Source organism: Lepidochelys olivacea, assembly GCF_965140295.1.
Source record: "Lepidochelys olivacea isolate rLepOli2 genome assembly, chromosome: 13".
In the NCBI taxonomy this organism is placed as follows: domain Eukaryota; kingdom Metazoa; phylum Chordata; order Testudines; family Cheloniidae; genus Lepidochelys; species Lepidochelys olivacea.
Window position 1 is genome coordinate 40,891,193 of NC_140423.1, and position 21,762 is coordinate 40,912,954.

Consider the following 21,762-nt stretch of genomic DNA (forward strand, 5'->3'; position numbering starts at 1 on the left):
TCTGCCCGCAGTGACTAGCGAGCGCTCCCCTTGGGTCCTTTGTGTAATTCAAGTTGGAAATGGGCATTTTTTTACCAGCCTGGGTTGCGCGAGAGCCGACATTGGGCACGGGTCCTCTCTTGGATTAGGCTCCTCACCACGCCACCACTCGGACCAATGGCGGAGTAAAGGAATCGGGATCCCTTGCATGTGAACGCGTGGCCGGAGGAACAGCCCTTCCCCCCGCGGGCGAAGGCAGGACACACACGGTCTCTGGCGATGCGCTGGGAAAGAAATCCCGGGGCAGCGCGGCCCAGTGCCGCGCTAAGAACCGGGGCCTCTGCTCCCCAGAACTTGGACAGTCCCGCACCAGCGCGCACAGTGCCGGTATGGAGCCAGCCATTTGGCTGCGGTTCCCCACCTCTCTGCACGGAAGGAGAAGTTGGGGACGGGGAGAGGTGTGCGCTAAAGGGGGGTTAAAATAGCCCTGAAGTTCTGCAAACTCCAGTTTCCAATTTGAGTAAAAACCCACAGGAGAAGCTGGGGTTCAGCCGAAGTTCACTAATCCCAGTTAAGAACTCGCTGCTTTTATTTCCTTTGACTGAAGTGAAAACATCCCCACTGGGGCCCAAACTGCAGGAGCGATTACAATATTTTTCAGATATGCCTCTGTCACACACAGAGAAGTATTAAACACAAAAACATAGACAGCATTGAGACAGTGCTGAATAATCACTAGCCAAGGTATCCTGACATCGTCTCTGTGAGCTAGGTAGAGAAGTTACAATACTCACCTACAAGTGAGGCGGGGGGGGGGGGGCGGGGAGGTTCTGTGGCCTGCAGGGTGCAGTGGGTCACACAGGGGTTCTCACATTTTTTTTCGCCATGCCCCCCTGTGACGATGTGAAGCAGCAGGGAGAGGGGAGTGTTGACCTGGGAATGTGCCCTGGGGATGGGAGACCTGAGAGCCTGTCACCTGAGCCAGGAGGGGGAGGGGAGGGGGAGGTGACACCTCTGCCCAGGAATGAGGACAAAGGCTGCAGGAGGGAGCCTGCTGGGGGGGTTTAGTTTCAGTTTGGTGCTGGGTGGAGGAACGCAGGGAACCCCAGGGCTGGGGTCTAAGCTCCCTGCTCCCCCAGAAGGACATGACTGAGGGGTTGTCACGGAGTCCCTGGGTGATGCTCTGGAACTGCTCCCCATGAAGCCAGTCAGGACTCTGGGGCAGTCGCCTTCCTGTGAGCAGCCTATCTTCAGGACACACAGCTCACACAGCTTCCACCTCCCTGGGTCTGACCTCGGAGCATTCAGCATCCTGTGCCCCTCCCTGCGCTGCCCACAGCGAGTCTGCTCAGACGGGGTCCTGGGGAAGCCAGAGGGTCCTGCACCCCAACTTCGCAGTCACACGTGACTCTCAGCCAGCCAGTAAAACAGAAGGTTTATTAGATGACAGGAACATGGTCTAACACAGAGCTTGTAGGTGCAGAGAACGGAACTCCTCAGCTGGATCCATTTTGGGGGGCAGTGAGCCAGACAACCACGTCTGCCCTTCACTCCATGTCCCAGCAAGCCCCAAACTGAAACTCCCTCCAGCCCCTCCTCCTCTCGGCTTTGTTCTTTCCCGGGCCAGGAGGTCACCTGATTCCTTTGTTCTCCAACCCTTTAGCTCTCACCTTGCAGGGGGGAAGGGCCCAGGCCATCAGTGGCCAGGAAACAGGGTGTCGGCCATTCTCTGTGTCCAGACTCCTGCACACACCTGCCCTCTAGGGCTCTGCAGTGATTATACACCCTTACCCCACCACCTAGATACTTAAGAACTGCCTAGGGGAAACTGAGGCACCCCCACACTATTCAGAGGAAACATTAAGAACAGTCCCACTTCATCACAAGCTCTGTTGTGGACTGTGTTCCTGTTGTCCAATAAACCTTCTGTTTTACTGGCTGGCTGAGAGTTTCAGTGAATCCCAGGAAGAGGGGTGCAGGGCCTGGACTCCCCCACACTCTGTGACAACTGGTGGCAGCGGTGGGATCTACCGCACCCTGTGAACGGCACTTCCTGCAGTAAGTGACTGGGGAGCAGTAAAACGAAGGGGAACTGACGGGGACCAGGCGTGCTGAAGATTCAGAGAGAGACGGTTTCAGGGGGCGGTTAACCCCTGGGAGTGTGTGACCAGAAAGAAGGACTTTTGCAATAACAGGGTCCCCCGGGGGATTGCAGCGAGCGGTCCCAGGGGCGGAGGAGTCTGCAGTTCGACCCTGGCAAAGAGGTGGTGACCTCAAGAAGGACTGGCAGACAAGGGGTTTTTCCTGGAAACCGTGGGAAGCTGCCCGGCCTGCGAGTGGCCAGCAGGGAGATGTACGCTAAACGCCTTAAGAGCGACCTGGTGGAGCTGTGCAGGCAGAGGAGGCTGCGCATCGGGAGGTCCACCAAGGAACAGCTGATTGCCCAGTTGGAGGAGAGGGATCGCTTGGATGACCAGATCCCTGTCCCTGAGGGAAGCTGCCCAGCGGACGCAGTGTGGGCCCTGGGGCCTGAATGGGCTGGGAGGGGTCAGACTGCTGCCCAGGACATCCCGAGACCCTTCCTACCTATGCCTGGGGGAGGGGTTGGGGGAAGCCCAGCGAATACCGAGGGCACCCTGAACCCGGCAGCCAGCAGGGGATCCTCCCGGTGGAGCTCCCCATCCCTGGAGCGGGTGCGGCTGGAATGGGAGAGGGAGATGAAAATGAGGGAGCTGGAGGATCATGAAAAACAACGTCAACATGAGCAGGAGGAGAAGGAGAGGGAACGTCAGGAGAAGGGGAAACAAAGACAGCATGAACTGGAGCTGGCCAGGCTGAGGAGCAGTGGGGCCCTGGCTGCGGTGAGTGAGGGGGGACCCAAGACTGCAAGGAGCTTTGATAAGTGCTTCCTGGCCCAGCGGAAGGAGGGGGAGGACATAGATAGCTTCCTGACGGCCTTTGAGAATGCCTGTGAGCTGCATAGGGTTGACCCTGCAGACAGGCTCCAGTTTCTCACCCCCTTACTGGACCCCAAAACCGTGGAGGTGTAGGCATCCTCATTGGAGCACACTCATGGAATTGCCACCCTGGTTTCTGCGCTGCCTTCAGAGCTGGCTGCCCGAGAGCGGCAGTTGCTCTACCCACACTCACTCCTCCCAGATGTATTTTTATGATCTCCCACCTGCAACAGCCTTGCGACCTCCTTGGGGCCAGGACCCTCACTCTGAGAAATTGCTGGACTGGAAGATCATGATGGATCCTTCTGGCCTTACAGTCTCTGAGTCTCGGAGTCTATCTCGCCTGAGCTAGGCGAGCAGGAGAGAGAAATAACTGGAGGGAAACTTCATGAATAAACTCGGAAGATAAGGGAAGGTCCAGAGTCTGTGCAGAGCCCAGCGCAAAGGGGGCCTGGTCCATGAATGGGGTGGCAAGGCACTAGGATAATAAAGTCCAATAATAATAATTGGGGAAGACTGAAGGATCGCCCAATGGGAAGGTTCCCCTGAATTCTCCGGTGTACTTTAGGGCACCTTGGAAGGTTTCCATTTCAGACGCCCGCAGGTTTGCTAGTGTCACGGAGTCCCTGGGCGATGCTCTGGAACTGCTCCCCATGAAGCCAGTCAGGACTCTGGGGCAGTCGCCTTTCTGTGAGCAGCCTGTCTTCAGGACACACAGCTCACACAGCTTCCACCTTCCTGGGTCTGACCTCGGAGCATTCAGCATCCTCTGCCCCTCCGTGCGCTTCCCCCAGCGAGTCCGCTCAGGCGGGCTCCTGGGGAAGCCAGAGGGTCCTGCACCCCAACTCCGCAGTCAGACGTGACTCTCAGCCAGCCAGTAAAACAGAAGGTTTATTAGACGACAGGAACATGGTCTAAAACAGAGCTTGTAGGTGCAGAGAACGGGACCCCTCAGCTGGGTCCATTTTGGGGGCAGTGAGCCAGACAACCACGTCTGCCCTTCACTCCATGTCCCAGCCAGCCCCAAACTGAAACTCCCTCCAGCCCCTCCTCCTCTGGGCTTTGTTCCTTTCCTGGGCCAGGTGGTCACCTGATTCCTTTGTTCTCCAACCCTTCAGCTTTCACCTTGCAGGGGGGAAGGGCCCAGGCCATCAGTTGCCAGGAAACAGGGTGTGGGCCATTCTCTGTGTCCAGACCCCTGCACACACCTGCCCTCTAGGGCTCTGCAATGATCATACACCCTTACCCCACCACCTAGATACTTAAGAACTGCATAGGGGAAACTGAGGCACCCCCACAATATTCGGAGGAAACATTAAGAACAGGCCCACTTCGTCACAGCTAGTGAACCCAGCAGAGCTCAGATCTTTCCCCTGCTCTCAGACCAGGGTGTCTGGGTTCATATCCCTGCCCTGTGCTCAGAGAACAACCCCTCCTGCACAGACACACACCCTGCCCCCTGAGCGTCCACGACACTGCACAAGGGCGCCACCCAGGGGCTGCAGGGGGTCGGTGGGTGGGTGAGTGGCCGGCTATGTGGTGCAGGTCAGGGGACACCGGAGTTCAGGGGGTGATGTTAGTCACGAGACGCTCACGAATCCCCTGGTCTGAACGAAGCGAGTTTTTGTGTCAACTCAGACCGGCTTCCCCTCACTGTGTCTCTCGCACAGTGATACCGGGCGGTGTCCTCGGGTCCCAGGCGGCTCATTTGCAGATACAGCTGGCTCTTGGTGTTGTCCCTGGAGATGGTGAATCGCCCTTTCACGGAGTCAGGGTAATCTTTGCTCTCGCCAGTGCCGCTGATCCAGGAGACCCATTCCAGCCCCTTCCCGGGGCGCTGCCGGTACCAGAACATGGTGTAGCTGCTGAAAGCGAATCCGGAGCCCGTGCAGGAGAGCCGCCTGGAGCCGCCGGTGGTCGCAGCCCCGCCGCCGGACTCCACCAGCCGCCCCTGCGCCTCGGCCCCTGGGGAACAAGCCGGGGTGGGGGCGTGAGAGCGGGTGGGAACAATCCCCTCGGGCCAGGTCTGGGCAACGGCTCCAGCTTTGGCCACAGTCTAATGTAAGGGGGAAAACTTCTGTTCTCCCCAAAATATTTATGAGAAAAATGAAAACCCTTTGGGGGTTTTCAGCCGCCGCCTCTCAGGCGAGACAAATACATGGTATGAAACCGGAAACAAAATCCGTGTGTCCCGATTTATTCCCGGGGAATCTCCCCTGCCCCGCTCCGGTCAGTCAATGGCAATAATCGGATCAACAACCCCCCTGATTTCCCCCCGCCCCATTCCAAGCACCTTTGGACGCTGCTGCGATGAAAGCAAAATGGAGCCACCACCGCATCGTCTCTGCGCGTCTGCGGCCAGTCCTCGCCCTGGGGACGGGTCCGGAGCTGCTCCCTGCACGGACAGAGCTTCTCCGCGGGCCGCAGGGTCAGGGGCGGGTGGGACAGACCCGGAAAGAGAGTCTCTGCACGGGGAGAATTTGCATAGCCCCGCCTCATTTAAAATAGCACTCGGAGAAATCCCGCCCCACCCTGCTGAGCTATTGATGAACATCCCAGGGAGCAGGGTGGCTAATATCACTCAACTGGGCGGGGGCGGGGGGCGGGGGACCTGCCTTTTCACCTGGCCAGTTATCTGAGACAGGGCCCGGTCACCGGTCAGTTACTGCAGTTAAAGGTACATTGGAGACATCGGAAGCTGCTGCCTGTGAAACCCGCCCTTTTCTTCGGGAACCCACCAGTCAGGATCCGGGAAACTAATTTGAACTTCCTACACTGGAAAAAACATATCCCTGCCCTAGTGGTCCAATGACTGGGCTGGGTCCCAGGACACCCCGGTTTCCTTCCTAGCTGGGGCACCAAGGGGAAGCCAAAGGGGCAGCATCAGATCTGGCAGCAGCGAGCGACATCTGACCCTGTCCCCTTTTGGCTGCCCCCTGCCACAGCTCGGAGTCCACCAAGGTCTCCCGGGACCCAGGGTGCAGCAAAGAAAGGCTGACCCCTCACGCCCCCTAGAGGCCGCTTGGGAATCATCGACCTGAAGGAGCGAAGAGGGATCAGGGCGCTGCCCCCTAGGGGCAGGGTGTGGGAGGGGTGGCACGCTGGTTGCCCGGAGGGGCGGGTGTGCAGCAGAGAACATGGGGGTGCTGCCCCCTAGGGGCAGGGACTGGGACAGCGGCTGCCTCATATTTGCTACCCAGCCCTGACCTGACTCTGCAGCCCCACAAAAGTCTTGTCCGTCCCGCGCTGCTGGCAGCGCTGGGGACATTTTCTCCTTGGTTCAGTTCTGTGTGTGTCTGACTCTTCACCTGGGGTTTGCCCCGCAGGGGGCTGTGACTGCAAAGGGGATGTTTTTGTACGTGGTTAGATTCCCTGCCCGTCACTGTGTCTCTCACACAGTGATACACCGCCGTGTCCTCGGGTCTCAGGCCGGTCATTTGCAAATAGAGCAGGTTGCTGGGGTTGTCTCTGGAGATGGTGAATCGCCCTTTCACTGAATGGCCATAGTCCGCTGAAGTGCTACCGGGGTTAATGTAGGAGATCCACTCTGGCGCTTTCCCGGGAGCCTGGCGGTACCAGAACATCCAATAGTTTCCAAAGGGAAATCCGGAGGCTTTACAGGAGATGCGGATAGACTCTCCTGTGGTTTTAACACCTCCCCCAGACTCCACCAGCTGAATCTGCGAATGGACTCCTGCAAAATTAAAATAGAGTCTTAATCATCTCCACCATAATACTGAGCTTCTCTCTGTATCCAGGCAAGGAATCACCTCTGGGAATTGCTGCCATGAAAGCGAGGGGTAGCCACAGCATCATCTCTTTTCTGACGATTTTGGAGACAATTCTGCAGGAGAGGGCGCAGAGAAGTGGGGATGGGTGTGAGCTGCGGAGACACGTGTCTGTGCGGTGTCCTCTGCAGACCCAGGGGCTCCGGGGGTGTCTCACAGGAAATGTGGTCACTCGATTTGCATCCGCTCCGGTCTTCAAAAGGAGAGAGGAATAGACCGTAGTGGCTATGTGGTAGCAGCAGACGGAGCAGCAGTAACTTTACCCTCCTCTCTTTGTGACTTCCTTCCCCATGGGTATAACGAGGGCGCCGTGAGGAACCCTTCCTCTGTCGGCTCCAATTTCTTTGTAAGTTCTTCAGGGCAGAGACTGTCGCTCACTATGTGTCTCCACTGAGCGCTCATCGCACACGGGGCCGCTACACGGTGGGATTCCCAGTTCCCATCACAGGAAAACTGGTGAGAGAGGCAAGAACAAATCCCTGTGTTGGTTGTGAAATGTCAGCTGCAGGCCCCTGAAATCTGGCTCCGACCTCATCTAGCTGCCCCTGAGACCCTAGCTAAGGTCTGTGCTGTGGGTTCTAGCGGCTACTGTCCTATAGCTGAGTTATAAAAAAGCGCCATGGAGAAGCGAAACAGGAAAGTAACTGAAATACTTCTCCGATGGATTGTATTTACTGAGGCACAACCCATCCTAAATTCTCAATTACTGCGGGGCACGCTACACTCACTGCTATGTTTGCTTCCCACAAGCTGGTCTTCGTATAACTTTTTTATGAGTGAAGTACCTCAATAGTTGGATGTTCATATTTTAACTACCTGGTTAAATTTATTAACCTAAATTTGGGATATTGCGGATTATGTACTCTATGTATTTTGTCACTTTTAAACCAAACTTTGCACTTTGGGATCATTTAAGCCTTATACCCAGATGTAGAGACATTTTTGCTTTACTCTGTGTATTAGATAATTTTAGCATTACCTTAATTATAAATAATGATCAACTTCTTTATGTCTCCAAGTTAAGGTAAGATTACATGACTCATCCGCCTTCACTCATCCGCCTTCACCGTCTATTGCAGAGACACTAATATAACCGAGACACATCCTTCCCAACCCAGTTCCTCGCCCTCAAGCCGTTTCACTGTGTCACCGAGGCAAGTCACTTAGCGCGTCTGCGCCTCAGCAGCCCATCTCTAAAATTCAGGTTGCGTTGCTTCTTCTGTGTTTCGTAGCTACTCAGACGGCAAAGCGACTCACCTCCTCTGGCTAGCCTACGTCCTCCAAAATGTACCTTTGTTTTTCCAGGAGGCCTGAAGTGTGTCTCCTAACGTGTCTACTGGGGCTGAGAACTCGAATTACACTTCACCGCCTTTCAGACACCTGCCGCCCCCTCCGGCAGTTTGTGTCGGGAGCCCGGGGCGCTCTGTAGCACGGTGGATCCCAGAGAGCGCAGAAATACGCCCCGGAGTCAGCCCGCTGCGCCCTGTCTATGGACAGCGAGAGGGACTTCGCTCCGGTGTCCAGCTGAGCCGAGAACCGAGGGGCCACAGAATCGGATTTGCGCTCCGAGCCATAGGAGTATCTGCCCAGCAGGAAGAGGGGTTCCTTCCCCGGCCGCTCCTGGTACCAGTCCAGGGCGTAGCTGCTGTAGGAGGTGCTGTATTGACACCTTATCTCCACCCGCTGCCCTTCCGTGGCTGACAGAGAAGCCGGGATCTGGGTCAGCGAGTTCCCAGCCACCGAACCTAAAAGAGAGATAATTCGGAGGGAGTCACAGGGCGAGGAAAGTCCCCTAGATAGACAGGCCCCGGCCCCCGCTCTTGGAGCTCACCTGGGAACAGCGGCAGCGCGCAGAGAAACAGCCACAGAGATTCCCTCATGTCTGTAATGGGGAAGCTAAAGAACCCCAAAGCCACCGACTGGGCTTCAGGGAGAGAGAGAGGGTGACTGCGGAATGACACCAACTGCTGTGTGAACGGGGGATCCGGAGCGGGGGTGCGGGTGGCGCTCACACACCCCAGTAAGGCGTGGGAAAGAGTGCGACGGTGAGCAAATGTGTGAGCATTTATCCGGTGTCTGGCTGTGTGTCTGGCTGTGTCCGTGTGTGTGTGTCCCTGTCTGTCTGCGCGCCCTTCTCTCTCACTTGTCTGCAACACACAACAGACAAACCCAAGCCCCCAAGCCCCGGTGTCCTCCAGTCCTGCCTGCTCCGGAACTCAGGCTGAGAAGGGCTTAAAGACAAAGAGCTCTGTAGTGAGGATGCGGAGCGCCCTCTTTCTGTCACTGCCCCAGCCCCTTTCACATGCCTGGGGGAGGGGAGCAGGGCAGGGGGATCCAGGGTGGGGGAGGGCGAGGCTCACACGCTGCGGGAATGGGGGCAGCTGGCACGCCATGGGGCTGGGGTTTCCAGTGTCGCGCCTGGGGTTGGCATCTCCCTGCTGCCTGCTACAGAGACACGGTATCCCGGCATTTCCAGCGCTGAAAGCGCCGGGTCCCCCAGCCTCCCTATGCAGCTGACTGTGATCAGCAGGGCCTGGCCCCACTGGCAGCAGGGGGAGGTTTGTGTCTTAGCTCCGACTGGCTTCCCCTTGCTGTGCGGTTCCGGCTCATTAACCCCGAGCTGCGAACGGAACCCGGGGAGAGAGGAAGCTCGCTGCTCGCCCAGATGGGCAGGTGTGCAGCAAAGAGAACGGGGCCTGCTACCCTCCAGTGTTTCCTCCCCCAGCCCTGACCTGTCTCTGCAGCCCCACAAAAGCCGTGTCCTTCACGCGCTGATCGCGACGCTGGGGCCATTTTCTCCTTGGTTCAGTTCTGTGTGTGTCTGACTCTTCCCCTGGGCTGTGCCCCGCGGCGGGCTGTGACTGCAAAGGGATGTTTTTGTGCGTTGTTAGATTCCCTGCCCGTCACTGTGTCTCTCTGACAGTGATACACCGCCGCGTCCTCGGGTCTCAGGCCGGTCATTTGCAAATAGAGCAGGTTGCTGGGGTTGTCTCTGGAGATGGTGAATCGCCCTTTCACCGACTCAGCGTATCTCTTGTCGGTTCCGGCCCAATAGCTAATGCCAGACACCCACTCGGGTCCCTTCCCGGGAGACTGTCGGTACCAGTGCATCCAGTAGTCACCAAAGGTGAACCCGGAGGCTTTACAGGCGATGCTGATAGACTCTCCTGCCATTTTCACGCCTCCCCCAGACTCCACCAGCTGAACCTGCGAATTGGCCCCTGAGGACAGAACAGAGAAGGATCTTAGCCTCGTGCACAGTAACACTGGTCTCCCCGCCCCGCAGCTTTTAGGGCCAGAAATCACCTTGGGGAAGTGCTGCCAGGAAAGCAACGTGCAGCCAGAGGAGCATCTTCTTCTGCTAAGTGGGGAGTGAATTTCCCAGGGAGAGTTCTGGGTGTTCACTGCAGACACGTGGGGCTGCAGCCATTGTCTCCTGCAGGGTCGGGGACGGCGGGGTGTGACAGGAAATGTTGTCACTCCATTTGCATCTGTTCCCTTCTTTAAGGACAGACAAATCAACCCCTAGGGGTGGATCGGGAACCTGGCATTCGTGTAGAAGCTCGTCTTTACCGGATACATTTACTCTCCAGAGGCTTAGTGTGGCGGCCTGGGAAAACCAGGGGTAATTTCCTGGACCGGAAAACAAATCTCTCAAGTGGAGGCGCTTGTGTTTTCAAGCAGGCTCTTCAATACCGCCCTGGAGTTGCCAGCTCTGCCCGCAGTGACTAGCGAGCGCTCCCCTTGGGTCCTTTGTGTAATTCAAGTCGGAAATGGGCATTTTCTTACCAGCCTGGGTTGCGCGAGAGCCGACATTGGGCACGGGTCCTCTCTTGGATTAGGCTCCTCACCACGCCACCACTCGGACCAATGGCGGAGTAAAGGAATCGGGATCCCTTGCATGTGAACGCGTGGCCGGAGGAACAGCCCTTCCCCCCGCGGGCGAAGGCAGGACACACACGGTCTCTGGCGATGCGCTGGGAAAGAAATCCCGGGGCAGCGCGGCCCAGTGCCGCGCTAAGAACTGGGGCCTCTGCTCCCCAGAACTCGGACAGTCCCGCACCAGCGCGCACAGTGCCGGTGTGGAGCCAGCCATTTGGCTGCGGTTCCCCACCTCTCTGCACGGAAGGAGAAGTTGGGGACGGGGAGAGGTGTGCGCTAAAGGGGGTTAAAATAGCCCTGAAGTTCTGCAAACTCCGGTTTCCAACTTGAGTAAAAACCCACAGGAGAAGCTGGGGTTCAGTCGAAGTTCACTAATCCCAGTTAAGAACTCGCTGCTTTTATTTCCTTTGACTGAAGTGAAAACATCTCCACTGGGGCCCAGACTGCAGGAGTGATTACAATATTTTTCAGATATGCCTCTGTCACACACAGAGAAGTATTAAACACAAATACATAGACAGCATTGAGACAGTGCTGAATAATCACTAGCTAAATTTTCCTGTGTGAGGAAGTGGGACTCTTCTTAATGTTTTCTCTGAATTGTGTGGGGGTGCCTCAGTTTCCCCTATGTAGTTCTTAAGTATCTAGGTGGTGGGATAAGGGTGTATGATCACTGCAGAGCCCTACAGGGCAGGTGTGTGCAGGGGTCTGGACTCAGAGAATGGCCGACATCCTGTTTCCTGGCAACTGATGGCCTGGGCCCTTTCCTCCCTGCAAGGTGAGAGCTAAAGGGTTGGAGAACAAAGGAATCAGGTGACCTCCTGGCCCGGGAAAGGGACAAAGCCGAGAGGAGGAGGGGCTGGAGGGAGTTTCAGTTTGGGGCTGGCTGGGGACATGGAGTGAGGGGCAGACGTGGTTGTCTGGCTCATTGCCCCCCAGAATGGACCCAGCTGAGGGGTCCGGTTCTCTGCACCTACAAGCTCTGTGTTAGACCATGTTCCTGTCATCTAATAAACCTTCTGTTTTACTGGCTGGCTGAGAGTCCCATCTGACTGTGGAGTTGGGGGGCAGGACCCTCTGGCTTCCCCAGGACCCCGCCTGAGCGGACTCACTGTGGGAAGTGCACGGAGGGGCAGAGGATGCAGAATGCTCGGAGGTCAGACCCAGGAAGGGGGAAGCTGGGTGAGCTGTGTGTCCTGCAGACAGGCTGCTCCCATAGAGGAGACTGCCCCAGAGTCCTGCCTGGCTTCATGGGGAGCAGTTCCAGAGCATCGCCCGGGGACTTCTTGACATCCTGAGACCATCTCTGTGAGCTAGGTAGGGAAGTTACAATACTGACCTACAAGTTGGGGGAAGGGGGGGGGAGGTTCTGTGGCCTGCATTGTGCAGCAGGTCACACAGGGGTTCTCAAACTTTTTTTGCCATGCCCCCCTTTGAAATTATTTCAGGCTGTGATGACCCCTCCCCCGCCCCTGAAAAAAAGTGATAGCAAATCACTGTACATACTCATAGGAGCACACTCATGATACTGCCACCCTTATTTCTGCTCTGCGCTCGCACAGGTGCTGCCTTCAGAGCCGGGTGGCTGGAGAGCAGCGGCTGCTGTGCCCTTGTAACTGGGCCTTAATGGGTCACCCATGAGGATGCTACACAACGAACGGCTGAGAAGCAGTATCGGGGGCAGCCGTGTTACTCTGTATCCACAAAAACAACGAGGAGTCCGGTGGCACCTTAAAGACTAACTGATTTATTTGGGCATAAGCTTTCGGGGGAGGGGGGGCAACCCACTTCTTCAGATGCATGGAGTGAAAATTACAGTCCAGGCATAGATATACTGGCACATGAAGAGAAGGGAGTTACCTTACAAGTGGAGAACCAGTGTTGTCAAGGGCAATTCAGTCCGGGTGGATGTGGTCCACCCCAATAATTGACGGGGAGGTGTCAATACCAAGAGAGGGAAAATTGCTTTTGTAGTGAGCTAGCCACTCCCAGTCCCTATTCAAGCCCAGATTGATGGTGTTAAGTTTGCAAATGAATCGTAGGTCTGCAGTTTCTCTTTGAAGTCTGTTTTTGAAGTTTTTTTCATTGAAGGATGGCTACTTTTAAATCTGTTATTGAATGTCCGGGGAGATTGAAGTGTTCTCCTAGTTTTTGTATGTTCCCATAGCATCAGGATCTTGGATTAATAATCTTTGAGGAAATAATGCCATTTGAACCTGTTATTTGACCATTGCAGACCATGTGGACAAGGGGGATCCAGTGGATATAGTGTATTTAGATTTTCAGAAAGCCTTTGACAAGGTCCCTCACCAAATGTATGCCCTTATGTAAATTAAGTTGTCACGGGATAAGAGGGAAGATCCTTTCATGGATTGAGAACTGGTTAAAAGACAGGGAACAAAGGGTTGGAATAAGTGGTAAATTTTCAGAATGGAGAGGGGTAACTAGTGGTGTTCCCCAACAGTCAGTCCTAGGACCAATCCTATTCAACTTATTCAATAAGTGATCTGGAGAAAGGGGTAAACAGAGAGGTGGCAAAGCTTGCAGACAATACTAAACTGCTCAAGATAGTTAAGACCAAAGCAGACTGTGAAGAACTTCAAAAAGATCTCACAAAACTAAGTGATTGGGCAACAATATGGCAAATGAAATTTAGTGTGGATAAATGTAAAGTAATGCACATTGGAAAAAAATAACCCCAACTATACATACAATATGATGGGGGCTAATTTGGCTACAACTAATCAGGAAAGAGATCTTGGAGTCATCATGGATAGTTCTCTGAAGACGTCCATGCAGTGCTCAGCAGCAGTCAAAAAAGAGAACAGGATATTAGGAATCATTTAAAAAAGGGATAGAGAATAAGATGGAGAATATCTTATTGCCCTTATATAAATCCGTGGTACACCCACATCTTGAATACTGTGTACAGATGGGGTCCCCTCATCTCACAAAAGATATACTGGCATTAGAAAAGGTTCAGAAAAGGGCAATTAAAATGATTAGGGGGTTTGGAATGGGTCCCACAGGAGGACAGATTAAAGAGGTTAAGACTTTTCAGCTTGGAAAAGAGGAGACTAAGGGGGGATACGATAGAGGTCTATAAAATCATGAATGGTGCGGAGAAAGTAAATAAGGAAAAGTTATTTACTTGTTCCCATAATATAAGAACTAGAGGCCACCAAATGAAATTAATGGGGAGCAGGTTTAAAACAAAGAAAAGGAAGTTCTTCTTCACGCAGCGCACAGTCAACCTGTGGAACTCCTTGCCTGAAGAAATTGTGAAGGCTAGGACTATAACAAGGTTTAAAAGAAAACTGGATAAACTCATGAAGGTTAAGTCTATTAATGGCTATTAGCCAGGATGGGTAAGGAATGGTGTCCCTAGCCTCTGTTTGTCAGAGAGTGGAGATGGATGGCAGGAGAGAGATCACTTGATGATTATCTGTTATGTTCATTCCCTCTGGGGCGCCTGGTATTGGCCACTGTCGACAGACAGGATACTGGGCTGGATGGACCTTTGGTCTGAGCCAGTATGGCCATTCTTATGTTCTTATGTTCTTATTACATTACACACCAAAGAGAGTAAGCACACAAGAGTAAGCACAAAGAGAATAAGCTCCTGTTGCATTTCAGGGCGAGTTGGACAAGTCCCTTTTACTCCTTTGAAAAATGTCATCTGAAGTAGACTGAGGTGCTTTACGGTAAATAAGAAATTATGCTGATTGTATCTTCCTTCTCTTCTTTATGCAGCAGGGAGAGAAATGAAGCCATGGAGATTGAGAACCAAACCAGAGTGAAAGAATTAGTCATACTAGGTGTCAAGGCTTATTCCCAGCTATGGCCCTTTGAGTGCAGAAGGTGGGAGCCTGCAAGGACTCCAAAAATAATACTGGCCACTCCAGGCTGGTAATGCTGCCACCACCCAAGTGAAAACTGCCTTTTGACAATCCAGAAATAAACCTCACGTGGAAAGATTTTTCTAAGGTCCTCAGCTTTACCACTCGTCCTCGGGGCAGCTGAGAAGAAAACAATAGAAAAGGGAAACTCAGCTGTTGTATCAGCTGACTAACATATGCACAGCCTCGTTACCTCCTGAGACACAGAAATCTAATCATGTTCTTAAAAAGGATAAATTTTATTGAAAAAAGGATGAAAACACATCTGACAACTCAGGCTGTTAGGGACTGAACACCAAACATGACTTTCTTGGGGTCCAGCTGAAAGGTTACAAGCAAACAAAAACAAAACAAAAGCACCTGGGGTTAGCACAGAGGAATCCACAAGCCCAAACTGAAGAATTCAATCTAATTGCATCTAACTAGACATTCCTGGCCTACTTACATATCTGGGGTTCCGAATGAGGAGTTTCTAGGTATGATGCTGATGATTTTTATACCGGGTCCAGACCCTACAGCATGTTGCTACCCTGTCTCTCTCTCAGTGGAGAGAACAAAAGACCCCTACACCCAGCAATTTTCCCCAATTTGAAAGGGTTCAGCTTCCTTACTGGTGCCCCATGTCAGGTGCCAGCTTATTTTAAGCTTCCCTCTTAACCCTTTACAGGTAAGGCAATTTGGGTACAGCAGCTAAGAAGGATTCTATAGCTAACTGAATGGTTGGGGAGTTACACAAGGGTGCCACCCTCCCCACCTCGTTTATCAAAGTAGGATTTCTGGGCAACTCCATATTCAAAATCCTGGTCTTCCTACTTCTTCTTCGTGATTTATGTGATAATTCTTATGTGGTATGTGGTGATCATAGCCTTGGTGTGGAGTGATTACTGCCTCCACACTTCAATGTACAGGTTTCTCTGCAACTTGTCCTTCTCAGGGATATGGTTCACCACGGCCATCCTTCCCAAACCAATGAAAGAAATAGCTTGATGTGCTGACATAAGATTCATCAGTGGGTGTTTCACCCAAACCTATTTCTATTTCTTCCTTGGGACCTCGGAGTATATCCTGGCAGCCATAATGTCTTTTGATAGCTACATAGCTCTTTGTAAGCGGTTGCATTACCCCACCATCATGAATGGGCAATGGCCTGTCCAGTTGATTATTGGCACTTGGTTGGCAGCCTTTATATCAGTTCTCTGCCCAATCATCTTGGTGTCCCACTTACCATTCTGCATCCCCAGTGTCATTAACCATTTCTTCTGTGACATAAGATCCCTTTTCAAACTGGCTTGTACAGACACACACATCATTGAATAGGTGATTACCCCTTTGCTAAACCTGTTCATATACAGCCTCAGGAATGAGAAAGTAAGAGATGTCTTCAAAGACATGCTCAGACAGAGAAAGCTGGTTCGCTTCAAAAGAGTCTGAAAAACTTTACATTGTGATTTGTAATTTGAAAAGATCAAGGAATGAAATGGAGGTCAAAGACGGAGTCACGGGTAAAATATTCAGATGAATCAAAATGACTTAGGATCCTAAATTCCATTTTTACTAGTGATTTAGGGTCAGATTTTTAAAGAAATACGGCATCTAAAGATGCATATACATGCCTGGTGGAACGTTCAAAAGGATTTCAATGTAAAAATCCCATTAAGTGCCTACCTGCATCTAACAAAATACTTTCTTTGATCCAAACAGGAATTTTTAACAACTTTTTAAATTCTCCACTAATTCCAAAAAGTTTCACATTTGGTCCAAACCAATTTTTGCCTCCCCTGACGCTCCCTGATTCTTTGGAACCACCGCTGAACTGAACTCCCACCTCCAAACGACTGCACCTTTTGCTGTCCCTGTGAGTCGCAACTCAAAGGAGGAAGGAGACAGAGACCCCATGTGGAAGATCAATACTACAACAGTGAATGAGTTCATGGGACAAACCATCCCGATGTGCAGGAAGAATAGCAAATATGGCAGGTAACCATCTTGACTTAACAGTGAAATCTTCAGTGAGCTTAAACTCAAAAAGGAATCTGACAAGAAGTGGAAATTTGGACAGATGATGAGGGAGGAGTATAAAAATATTGCTAGAGCATGCAGGGGTGTAATCAGGAAGGCCAAGGCACAATTGGTGTTGCAGCTAGCAAGGGACGTGAAGGAAAACAAGAAGGGTTTCTACACATATGTTAGCACCAAGAAGAAGGTCAGGGAAAATGTGGGACCCTTACTGAATAGGGGAGGCAACATAGTGACAGATGATGTGGAAAAAGATGAAGTATTCAATGCTTTTTTTGCCTCGGTCGACACAGACAAAGTCAGTTCCCAGACTACTGCACTGGGCAACACGGTATGGGGAGGAGGTTAGCAGCCCTCAGTGGTGAAAGAACATGTTAAGGACTATTTAGAAAAGCTGAACATGCACAGGTCCATGGGTCCAGATCTAATGCATCCGAGGTTCCTGGGGGAGTTGGCTGATGTGATTACAGAGCCAGTGGCCATTATCTTTGAAAAGTTGTGGTGATCAGGGGAGGTCCCAGATGATTGGGAAAAGGCAAATATAGAGCCCATATTTAAAAAGGGAAGAAAGAGAACCCAGGGAACTACAGACTGGTCAGCCTCGCTTCAGACCCTGGCAAAATCATGAAGCAGGTCCTCAAGGAATCCACTTTGAAGCACTCGGAGGAGAGAAAAGTGATCAGGAACAGTCAGCATGGATTCACCAAGGGCAAGTCATGCCTGACCAACCTGACTGCCTTCTATGATGAGATAACCGGCTCTATGGATATGGGGAAAGCGGTGGATGTGATATATCTTGACTTTAGCAAAGCTTTTGATACAGTCTCCCACAGTATTCTTGCCAGCAAGTTAAGAAGTATGGATTGGATGAATGGACTATAAAGTGGATAGAAAGCTGGCTAGATGTCAGGCTCAACAGGTAGTGATCAATGGCTTGATGTCTAGTTGGCAGCCAATATCAAGCAGAGTGCCCCAGGGGTCAGTCCTGGGGCTGGTTTTGTTCAACATCTTTATTAATGATCTGGATGATGGGATAAATTGCACCCTCAGCAAGTTTGCAGATGACACTAACCTGGGGGGAGTGGTAGATACGCTGGAGGGTAGGGATATGGTCCAGAGTGACCTGGACAAATTGGAGGATTGGGCCAAAATAAATCTGAAGAGCTTCAACAAGGACAAGTGCAGAGTCCTGCACTTAGGAAGGAAGAATCCCTTGCACAGCTACAGGCTGGGGACCAACTGGCTAAGCAGCAGTTCTGCAGAAAAGGACCTAGGGATTACAGTGGATGAGAAGCTGGATCTGAGTCAGCAGTGTGCCCTTATTGCCAAGAAGGCCAATGGCATATTGGGCTGTATTAGTAGGAGCATTGCCAGCAGATCGAGGAAAGTGATTATTCCCCTCTATTCAGCACTGGTGAGGCCACACCTGGAGTATTGCATCCAGTTTTGGTCCCCTCACTACAGAAGGATGTGGACAAAGGCCACAAAAATGATTAGGGGACTGGAACACATGACTTACAAGGAGAGGCTGAGGGAACTGGGCTTATTTAGTCCACAGAAGAGAAGAGTGAGGCAGATTTGATAGCAGCCTTCAACTACCTGAAAGGGGGTTCTAAAGAGGATGGAGCTCGGCTGTTCTCAGTGGTGGCAGATGACAGAACAAGAAGTAATGGTCTCAAGTTGCAATGGGGGAGGTTTAGGTTGGATATTAGGAAAAACTTTTTCACTAAGAGGGTGGTGAAACACTGGAATGCGTTACCTAGGAGGTGGTGGAATCTCCTTCCTTAGAAGTTTTTAAGGTAAGGTTTGACAAAGCCCTGGCTGGGATGATTTAGTTGGTGTTGGTCCTGCTTTGAGCATGGGGTTGGACTAGATGACCTCCTGAGTTCTCTTCCAACCCTAATATTCTATGATTCTATCATTCTCTGGGGCTTCCCTGTTGGTCATGGTTTTCACATTGTGTTCTTCTCAGTCATTTTACTCATGAACATCCTGGTCATCATAAGCAACGGCCTTATTGTGATCATCGTGAGGACCAGTCACAAGCTGCACACTCAAATATGCTTTTTCCTGAGCAACCTCTCATTCCTGGAGATCTGGTAACACCACAGCCATGGTTCCCAAAATGCTAGAGACCTTTGCAGCAGTTGAGACTAAAATTTACATGTACTGCTGCCTCGTTCAGGCTTTCTTCCATTTCTTCCTGGGCAGCACTGAGTTCTTCATCCTGGCTGTGATGTCTTTAAACCACTATCTGGCCATCTGCAAACCCTTGCTATACGCCACAATCATGACCAGCAAAGTCTACCTCCAGCTGTCTGTAGGGGTGTCAAGGTTCCTTCCCCACTCTGAACTTTAGGGTACAGATGTGGGGACCTGCATGAAAACCCGCTAAGCTTATTTTTACCACCTTAGGTTAAAACTTCCCCAAGGTACAAACTATTTTACCTTTTGCCCTTGGACTTTATTGCTGCCACCACCAAACGTCTAACTGGTGCATTACCGGGAAAGAGCCCGTTTGGAAATGTCTTTCCCCGCAGAATCCTCCCAAACCCTACACCCCCTTTCCTGGGGAAGGTTTGATAAAAATCCTCACCAATTTGCATAGGAGAACACAGACCCAAACCCTTGGATCTTAAGAACAATGAAAAAGCAATCAGGTTCTTAAAAGAAGAATTTTAATAGAAGAAAAAGTAAAAGAATCACCTCTGTAAAATCAGGATGGTAAATACCTTACAGGGTAATCAGATTCAAAACATAGAGAATCCCTCTAGGCAAAACCTTAAGTTACAAAAAGACACAAAAACAGGAATCTACATTCCATTCAGCACAGCTTATTTTCTCAGCCATTTAACGAAATCAGAATCTAAGGCATATCTAGCTAGATTACTTACTAAGTTCTAAGACTCCATTCCTGTTCTGTCCCTGGCAAAAGCATCACACAGACCAAGAGAGAGAGGCTTTGTTTCTCCTTCCCCCCAGCTTTTGAAAGTATCTTGTCTCCTCATTGGTCATTTTGGTCAGGTGCCAGTGAGGTTATCCTAGCTTCTTAACCCTTTACAGGTGAAAGGGTTTTTCCTCTGGCCAGGAGGGATTTTAAAGGTGTTTACCTTTCCCTTTATATTTATGACAAGGGGCTTGATTCGGGGGCTTCAGAGCTATATTCTTCCCAACTATTCTGGTCTTCCATCTGCCCTTATTCGACTCCAACATCATCAACTATTTCTGCTGTGACATTGGGCTGATCTTAAAAATAGCCTGCACTGATACCCGCCTCATTGAGTTGCTGGGTTTCCTGGCTGCGATCACAGCTATTCTCAGTTCCTTGATGTTCACCATGGTATCCTTCATCTGTATAATAACCACCATCCTCCACATCCCCTCCGCAACAGGGTGCCAGAAGGTATTTTCTACCTGCGCTTCCCAGCTGACTGTAGTCTGGATACTCTACCGGGCTGTTATGTTTGTGTACCTGAGGCCCAGTGTGCATTCCTCGCTCACTCTCTGCAAAGCGGTGTCAGTGCTAAATACTGTCTTCACCCCCTTGCTGAACCCTTTTATTTACACGATAAGGAACACGAAGGTGAAGGCGGCCTCTGGAATGCGGTGAGCAAGCAAATGGGTTTCCTGAAGCCTGGCTGCTTTTCTATGGTGGAAAAAACCCTAGTTGCTAGGAATGGAATTTTCAAAGAAGCCTAAGGGAATCAAGCACATTAATTCAAAGGGATTAGCATGCATAAATCTCTTAGGCTGCTTTGAAAATCCCAGCCTACATGAGGTGACCAGGAGATACCCAAGTTATAAATACCAGAATAAGATTGACTTGCTCTGCAGAGGGCCAGCAAATATTAATCAAACCAATTGTGACGAAGTGGGACTGTTCTTAATGTTTCCTCTGAATAGTGTGGGGGTGCCTCAGTTTCCCCTAGGCAGTTCTTAAGTATCTAGGTGGTGGGGTAAGGGTGTATGATCATTGCAGAGCCCTAGAGGGCCGGTGTGTGCAGGAGTCTGGACACAGAGGATGGCCGACACCCTGTTTCCTGGCAACTGATGGCCTGGGCCCTTCCCCCCTGCAAGGTGAGAGCTAAAGGGTTGGAGAACAAAGGAATCAGGTGACCACCTGGCCCGGGAAAGGAACAAAGCCCAGAGGAGGAGGGGCTGGAGGGAGTTTCAGTTTGGGGCTGGCTGGGACATGGAGTGAAGTACAGACGTGGTCGTCTGGCTCACTGCCCCCCAGAATGGACCCAGCTGAGGGGTCCCGTTCTCTGCACCTGCAAGCTCTGTTTTAGACCATGTTCCTGTCGTCTAATAAACCTTCTGTTTTCCTGGCTGGCTGAGAGTCCCGTCTGACTGTGAAGTTGGGGTGCAGGACCCTCTGGCTTCCCCAGGAGCCCCGCCTGAGCGGACTCGCTGGGGGAAGCGCACGGAGGGGCAGAGGATGCTGAATGCTCCGAGGTCAGACCCAGGAAGGTGGAAGCTGTGTGAGCTGTGTGTCCTGAAGACAGGCTGCTCACAGAAAGGCAACTGCCCCAGAGTCCTGACTGGCTTCATGGGGAGCAGTTCCAGAGCATCGCCCAGGGACTCCGTGACAACTGGTGGCAGCGGTGGGATGTACTGCACCCCGTGGATGGCACTTCCTGCAGTAAGTGACTGGGGAGCAGTAACACGAAGGGGGATTGCCGAGGACCAGGCATGCTGAAAGCTCAGAGAGGAGCAGTTTCGGGGGGCAGTTAACCCCTGGGAGTGTGTGACCAGCGAGAAGGACTGTGCAGTAATGGGGTCCCCCTAGGGACTGCAGTGAGCAGTCTCAGGGGCAGAGGAGCCTGCAGCTTGGCCCGGGGAGAGAGAAGGACTTTTGCAGTAACAGGGTTCCCCTGGGGATTGCAGTGAGCAGTCCAAGGGGCGGAGGAGTCTGCAGCTCGACCCTGGCAAAGAGGTGGTGACCTCGAGAAGGGCTGGCACACTAGGGGTTCTCCCTGGAAACCGTGGGGAGCTGAGAACACACGGGCCTGTGAGTCCACAACAACTTGGGAGGAGCGGAGTGATGGTCTGTCACCGTCTCCTTAAGGAGGACATTGTAACCCTGTGCAAAAAGAGAGGGTTGAGCGTTGGAAAGTTCACCAAAGCACAGTTCATCGTGCAGCTGGAGGAGGATGACCGCTCTCAGGAACAGATTCCTGACCCCCAATGGGGCTATAGCAGGATCTGGGAGCAGCTGGAGTGGTAGCCAGGCATCCCCAA

General features: G+C 52.0%; 1 protein-coding gene and 1 gene segment (V, D, J or C); both read right to left on the reverse strand.

Moving 5' to 3' along the window:
* LOC311529988 (immunoglobulin lambda-1 light chain-like) overlaps positions 1-21,762 on the reverse strand; it is a gene marked incomplete at its 5' end in the record, with an annotated part of 156,116 nt that overhangs the window by 38,000 nt on the left and 96,354 nt on the right. The window lies entirely within an intron of this gene.
* Positions 4,118-5,372, reverse strand: LOC311530072 (Ig heavy chain V region 6.96-like). The segment is given in 2 exons: positions 5,230-5,372; positions 4,118-4,901 (listed from the first exon to the last, which is right to left on the reverse strand).